Source organism: Mytilus trossulus, chromosome 14 (genome assembly GCF_036588685.1).
Source record: "Mytilus trossulus isolate FHL-02 chromosome 14, PNRI_Mtr1.1.1.hap1, whole genome shotgun sequence".
NCBI classification, from domain to species: Eukaryota; Metazoa; Mollusca; class Bivalvia; order Mytilida; family Mytilidae; genus Mytilus; species Mytilus trossulus.
The window spans coordinates 322,778-330,277 of NC_086386.1; positions in this window are offsets into that span (position 1 = coordinate 322,778).

The window sequence follows — 7,500 nt, forward strand, 5'->3', positions numbered from 1 at the left end:
CGCACGTTAGACGCGGACAGGCTACCGCGGGTCTCTCGATCATCCAGGCCGGCAAACTATACCCTCGGTAAAAAATTTTTACGAGGGTGAAATTTTCATCGTGGTGTCGCACGTTAGACGCGGACAGGCTATCGCGGGTCTCTCGATCATCCAGGCCGGCAAAGTATACCCTCGGTAAAAAATTTTTACGAGGGTGAAATTTTCATCGTGGTGTCGCACGTTAGACGCGGACAGGCTACCGCGGGTCTCTCGATCATCCAGGCCGGCAAAGTATACCCTCGGTAAAAAAATTTTACGAGGGTGAAATTTTCATCGTGGTGTCGCACGTTAGACGCGGACAGGCTATCGCGGGTCTCTCGATCATCCAGGCCGGCAAAACTATACCCTCGGTAAAATTTTTTTACGAGGGTGAAATTTTCATCGTGGTGTCGCACGTTAGACGCGGGACAGGCTATCGCGGGTCTCTCGATCATCCAGGCCGGCAAAGTATACCCTCGGTAAAATTTTTTTACGAGGGTGAAATTTTCATCGTGGTGTCGCACGTTAGACGCGGACAGGCTACCGCGGGTCTCTCGACCATCGAGGCCTTCAAACTATACCCTCGGTAAAATTTTTTTACAAGGGTGAAATGTTCATCGGTAAGCCGCACGTTAGATGCGGACAGGCTACCGCGGGTCTCTCGACCATCGAGGCCGTCTAACTATACCCTCGGTAAAAAAAATTTACAAGGCTGAAATGTTCATCGGGAAGCCGCACGTTAGACGAGGCAGGCTACCGCGGGTCTCTCGACCATCGAGGCCTTCAAACTATACCCTCGGTAAAAAATTTTACAAGGGTGAAATGTTCATCGGGAAGCCGCACGTTAGATGCGGACAGGCTACCGCGGGTCTCTCGACCATCGAGGCCGTCTAACTATACCCTCGGTAAAAAAAATTTACAAGGCTGAAATGTTCATCGGGAAGCCGCACGTTAGACGAGGCAGGCTACCGCGGGTCTCTCGACCATCGAGGCCGTCTACTGTACCCTCGGTAAAAAAAATGTACAAGGCTGAAATGTTCATCGGAAGCCGCACGTTAGACGCGGACAGGCTACCGCGGGTCTCTCGACCATCGAGGCCGTCTAACTGTACCCTCGGTAAAAAAATTTACAAGGCTGAAATGTTCATCGGGAAGCCGCACGTTAGACGAGGCAGGCTACCGCGGTCTCTCGACCATCGAGGCCGTCTAACTGTACCCTCGGTAAAAAAATGTACAAGGCTGAAATGTTCATCGGGAAGCCGCACGTTAGACGCGGACAGGCTACCGCGGGTCTCTCGACCATCGAGGCCGTCTAACTATCCCCTCGGTAAAAAAATTTACAAGGCTGAAATTTTCCATCGGGAAGCCGTACGTTAGGACGCAGGCAAGCTACCGCGGGTCTCTCGACCATCGAGGCCGTCTAACTGTACCCTCGGTAAAAAAAATTGACAAGGCTGAAATATTCATCGGGAAGCCGCACGTTAGACGAGGCAGGCTACCGCGGGTCTCTCGACCATCGAGGCCGTCTAAATATACCCTCGGTAAAAAAAAATTTACAAGGCTGAAATGTTCATCGGGAAGCCGCACGTTAGACGCAGGCAAGCTACTGCGGGTCTCTCGACCATCGAGGCCGTCTAACTGTACCCTCGGTAGAATTTTTTTTACCAGGCTGAAATGTTCATCGGGAAGCCGCACGTTAGACGAGGACAGGCTACCGCGGATCTCTCGACCATCGAGGCCGTCTAACTGTACCCTCGGTAAAAAAAAATTTACAAGGCTCTGTACCCTCGGTAAAAAAAAATTTACAAGGCTGACATGTTCATCGGGAAGCCGCACGTTAGACGAGGCAGGCTACCGCGGGTCTCTCGACCATCGAGGCCGTCTGACTTTACCCTCGGTAAAATTTTTTACAAGGGTGAAATGTTCATCGGGAAGCCGCACGTTAGACGCGGACAGGCTACCGCGGATCTCTCGACCATCGAGGCCGTCTAACTGTACCCTCGGTAAAAAAAAATGTACAAGGCTGAAATGTTCATCGGGAAGCCGCACGTTAGACGAGGCAGGCTACCGCGGGTCTCTCGACCATCGAGGCCGTCTAACTATCCCCTCGGTAAAAAAAAATTTACAAGGCTGAAATTTTCCATCGGGAAGCCGTACGTTAGACGCAGGGCAAGCTACCGCGGGTCTCTCGAACATCGAGGCCGTCTAACTGTACCCTCGGTAAAAAAAATTGACAAGGCTGAGATATTCATCGGGAAGCCCGCACGTTAGACGCGGACAGGCTACCGCGGATCTCTCGACCATCGAGGCCGTCTAACTGTACCCTCGGTAAAAAAAAAATTTACAAGGCTGACATGTTCATCGGGAAGCCGCACGTTAGACGAGGCAGGCTACCGCGGGTCTCTCGACCATCGATCGAAGCCGTCTAACTGTACCCTCGGTAAAAAAAATGTACAAGGCTGAAATGTTCATCGGGAAGCCGCACGTTAGACGAGGCAGGCTACCGCGGGTCTCTCGACCATCGATCGAAGCCGTCTAACTGTACCCTCGGTAAAAAAAAATGTACAAGGCTGAAATGTTCATCGGGAAGCCGCACGTTAGACGAGGCAGGCTACCGCGGGTCTCTCGACCATCGAAGCCGTCTGACTGTACCCTCGGTAAAAAAAATTCACAGGCTGAAATGTTCATCGGGAAGCCGCACGTTAGACGAGGCAGGCTACCGCGGGTCTCTCGACCATCGAAGCCGTCTAACTGTACCCTCGGTAAAAAAAATTCACAAGGCTGAAATGTTTCATCGGGAAGCCGCACGTTAGACGCAGGCAGGCTACCGCGGGTCTCTCGACCATCGAAGCCGTCTAACTGTACCCTCGGTAAAAAATTTTTACAAGGCTGAAATGTTCATCGGGAAGCCGCACGTTAGATGCGGACAGGCTACCGCGGGTCTCTCGACCATCGAGGCCTTCAAACTATACCCTCGGTAAAAATTTTTACAAGGGTGAAATGTTCATCGGGAAGGCGCACGTTAGACGCAGGCAGGCTACCGCGGGTCTCTCGACCATCGAGGCCGTCTAACTATACCCTCGGTAAAAAAAATTTACAAGGCTGAAATGTTCATCGGAAGCCGCACGTTAGACGCAGGCAGGCTACCGCGGGTCTCTCGACATCGAAGCCGTCTAACTGTACCCTCGGTAAAAAAATTTTACAAGGCTGAAATTTTCATCGGGAAGCCGCACGTTAGACGCAGGCAGGCTACCGCGGGTCTCTCGACCATCGAAGCCGTCTAACTGTACCCTCGGTAAAAAAAATTCACAAGGCTGAAATGTTCATCGGGAAGCCGCACGTTAGACGAGGCAGGCTACCGCGGTCTCTCGACCATCGAGGCCTTCAAACTATACCCTCGGTAAAAAAAAAATTTACGAGGGTGAAATTTTCATCGGGAAGCCGTACGTTAGACGCAGGCAAGCTACTGCGGGTCTCTCGACCATCGAGGCCGTCTGACTATACCCTCGGTAAAAAAAAATTTACAAGGCTGAAATGTTCATCGGTAAGCCGCACGTTAGACGCAGGCAGGCTACCGCGGGTCTCTCGACCATCGAGGCCGTCAAACTATACCCTCGGTAAAAAAAATTTTACAAGGGTGAAATTTTCATCGGTAAGCCGCACGTTAGACGCAGGCAGGCTACCGCGGGTCTCTCGACCATCGAAGCCTTCAAACTATACCCTCGGTAAAACTTTTTTACGAGGGTGAAATCTTCATCGGGAAGGCGCACGTTAGACGCAGGCAAGCTACTGCGGGTCTCTCGACCATCGAGGCCGTCTAACTACACCCTCGGTAAAAAATTTTTACAAGGCTGAAATGTTCATCGGGAAGCCGTACGTTAGACGCAGGCAGGCTTCTGCGGGTCTCTCGACCATCGAGGCCGTCTGACTATACCCTCGGTAAAAAAAATTTACAAGGCTGAAATGTTCATCGGGAAGCCGCACGTTAGACGAGGCAGGCTACCGCGGGTCTCTCGACCATCGAAGCCGTCTAACTGTACCCTCGGTAAAAAAAAATTTTACAAGGCTGAAATGTTCATCGGAAGCCGCACGTTAGATGCGGACAGGCTACGCGGGTCTCTCGACCATCGAGGCCGTCAAACTATACCCTCGGTAAAAAAAATTTACAAGGGTGAAATGTTCATCGGTAAGCCGCACGTTAGACGCGGACAGGCTACGCGGGTCTCTCGACCATCGAGGCCGTCTAACTATACCCACGGTAAAAAAATTTTACAAGGGTGAAATTTTCATCGGGAAGCCGCACGTTAGACGCAGGCAGGCTACCGCGGGTCTCTCGACCATCGAGGCCGTCAAACTATACCCTCGGTAAAAATTTTTTTACAAGGGTGAAATTTTCATCGGGAAGCCGCACGTTAGACGCAGGCAAGCTACTGCGGGTCTCTCGACCATCGAGGCCGTCTAACTACACCCTCGGTAAAAAAAATTTACAAGGCTGAAATGTTCATCGGTAAGCCGCACGTTAGACGCAGGCAGGCTACCGCGGGTCTCTCGACATCGAGGCCGTCAAACTATACCCTCGGTAAAAAAAATTTTACAAGGGTGAAATTTTCATCGGTAAGCCGCACGTTAGACGGCAGGCAGGCTACCGCGGTCTCTCGACCATCGAAGCCTTCAAACTATACCCTCGGTAAAACTTTTTTACGAGGGTGAAATTTTCATCGGGAAGCCGCACGTTAGAATAGTACAGCAGGTCTCTCGATGAAACGATCACATTTCATGTAACGTAACGTAACAAAGGCAGGCATCGTACACCCTAACCCTAAGCCGCCTCTTGACGATGCACGTCCCTAACCCTAACCCTAACCCTAACCTAACCCTAACCCTAACCCTAACCCTAACCCTAACCCTAACCCTAACTAAAACCCTAACCCTAACCCTAACCCTAACCCTAACCCTAACCCTAACCCTAACCCTAACCCTAACCCTAACCCTAACCCTAACCCTAACCCTAACCCTAACCCTAACCCTAACCCTAACCCTAACCCTAACCCTAACCCTAACCCTAACCCTAACCCTAACCCTAACCCTAACCCTAACCCTAACCCTAACCCTAACCCTAACCAGTCCGTGTCAGGACCCGAGCTGTCCTTAGTCCTCGATACGTTAGCCTGGTTTCGTTCGCGAATGTCAGGTCCATATGGACATAAGCATGGTATTCCTCGATACGTTAGCCTGGTTTCGCGAGTGTCAGGACCATATGGACATAAGCATGGTATTCCTCGATACGTTAACCTGGTTTCGCGAATGTCAGGACCATATGGACATAAGCATGGTATTCCTCGATACGTTAACCTGGTTTCGCGAATGTCAGGACCATATGGACATAAGCATGGTATTCCTCGATACGTTAACCTGGTTTCGCGAATGTCAGGACGTAAGCGGGACTTGTTAATTTTTGTTTTCCATGCCTTAACCGACCGCGGGTTGGGGACGACCACGTACACTGACACCCGCGGTAGCCCGCTAGCCAGGCCGTTCACGTCCCTTTACCAGCGGTAGCCCGCTATCGGGTCGACCACGTACACTGACACCCGCGGTAGCCCGCTAGCCAGGCCGTCCACGTCCCTTTACCCGCGGTAGCCCGCTATCGGGTCGACCACGTACACCGATACCCGCGGTAGCCCGCTAGCACGGCCGTCCACGTCCCTTTACCAGCGGTAGCCCAGTATCGGGTCGACCACGTACACTGACACCCGCGGTAGCCCGCTAGCCAGGCCGTCCACGTCCCTTTACCAGCGGTAGCCCGCTATCGGGTCGACCACGTACACCGACACCCGCGGTAGCCCGCTAGCCAGGCCGTCCACGTCCCTTTACCCGCGGTAGCCCGCTATCGGGTCGACCACGTACACCGATACCCGCGGTAGCCCGCTAGCACGGCCGTCCACGTCCCTTTACCCGCGGTAGCTCGCTATCGGGTCGACCACGTACACTGACACCCGCGGTAGCCCGCTAGCCAGGCCGTCCACGTCCCTTTACCAGCGGTAGCCCGCTATCGGGTCGACCACGTACACCGACACCCGCGGTAGCCCGCTAGCCAGGCCGTCCACGTCCCTTTACCCGCGGTAGCCCGCTATCGGGTCGACCACGTACACCGATACCCGCGGTAGCCCGCTAGCACGGCCGTCCACGTCCCTTTACCAGCGGTAGCCCAGTATCGGGTCGACCACGTACACTGACACCCGCGGTAGCCCGCTAGCCAGGCCGTCCACGTCCCTTTACCAGCGGTAGCCCGCTATCGGGTCGACCACGTACACCGACACCCGCGGTAGCCCGCTAGCCAGGCCGTCCACGTCCCTTTACCCGCGGTAAGCCCGCTATCGGGTCGACCACGTACACCGATACCCGCGGTAGCCCGCTAGCACGGCCGTCCACGTCCCTTTACCCGCGGTAGCTCGCTATCGGGTCGACCACGTACACTGACACCCGCGGTAGCCCGCTAGCCAGGCCGTCCACGTCCCTTTACCAGCGGTAGCCCGCTATCGGGTCGACCACGTACACCGACACCCGCGGTAGCCCGCTAGCCAGGCCGTCCACGTCCCTTTACCCGCGGTAGCCCGCTATCGGGTCGACCACGTACACCGATACCCGCGGTAGCCCGCTAGCACGGCCGTCCACGTCCCTTTACCAGCGGTAGCCCAGTATCGGGTCGACCACGTACACTGACACCCGCGGTAGCCCGCTAGCCAGGCCGTCCACGTCCCTTTACCAGCGGTAGCCCGCTATCGGGTCGACCACGTACACCGACACCCGCGGTAGCCCGCTAGCCAGGCCGTCCACGTCCCTTTACCCGCGGTAGCCCGCTATCGGGTCGACCACGTACACCGATACCCGCGGTAGCCCGCTAGCACGGCCGTCCACGTCCCTTTACCCGCGGTAGCTCGCTATCGGGTCGACCACGTACCTTCTCAGCCGCGGGTAAGCCCGATGAAAAAAAAAAAAAAAAAAAAAAAAAAAAAATTTCCCATCCCATCGCATGCGGTAGCCCCGCTATCAACGTCGACCACGTACCTTCTCAGCCGCGGGTAAGCCCGATGAAAAAAATTTTTTTTTTTTTTTTTTTTCCCCCATCGCATGCGGTAGCCCCGCTATCAACGTCGACCACGTACCTTCTCAGCCGCGGGTAAGCCCGATGAAAAAATTTTTTTTTTTTTTTTTTTTCCCATCGCATGCGGTAGCCCCGCTATCAACGTCGACCACGTACCTTCTCAGCCGGGGTAAGCCCGATGAAAAAATTTTTTTTTTTTTTTTTTTCCCCATCGCATGCGGTAGCCCCGCTATCAACGTCGACCACGTACCTTCTCAGCCGCGGGTAAGCCCGATGAAAAAATTTTTTTTTTTTTTTTTTTCCCCATCGCATGCGGTAGCCCCGCTATCAACGTCGACCACGTACCTTCTCAGCCGCGGGTAAGCCCGATGAAAAAAT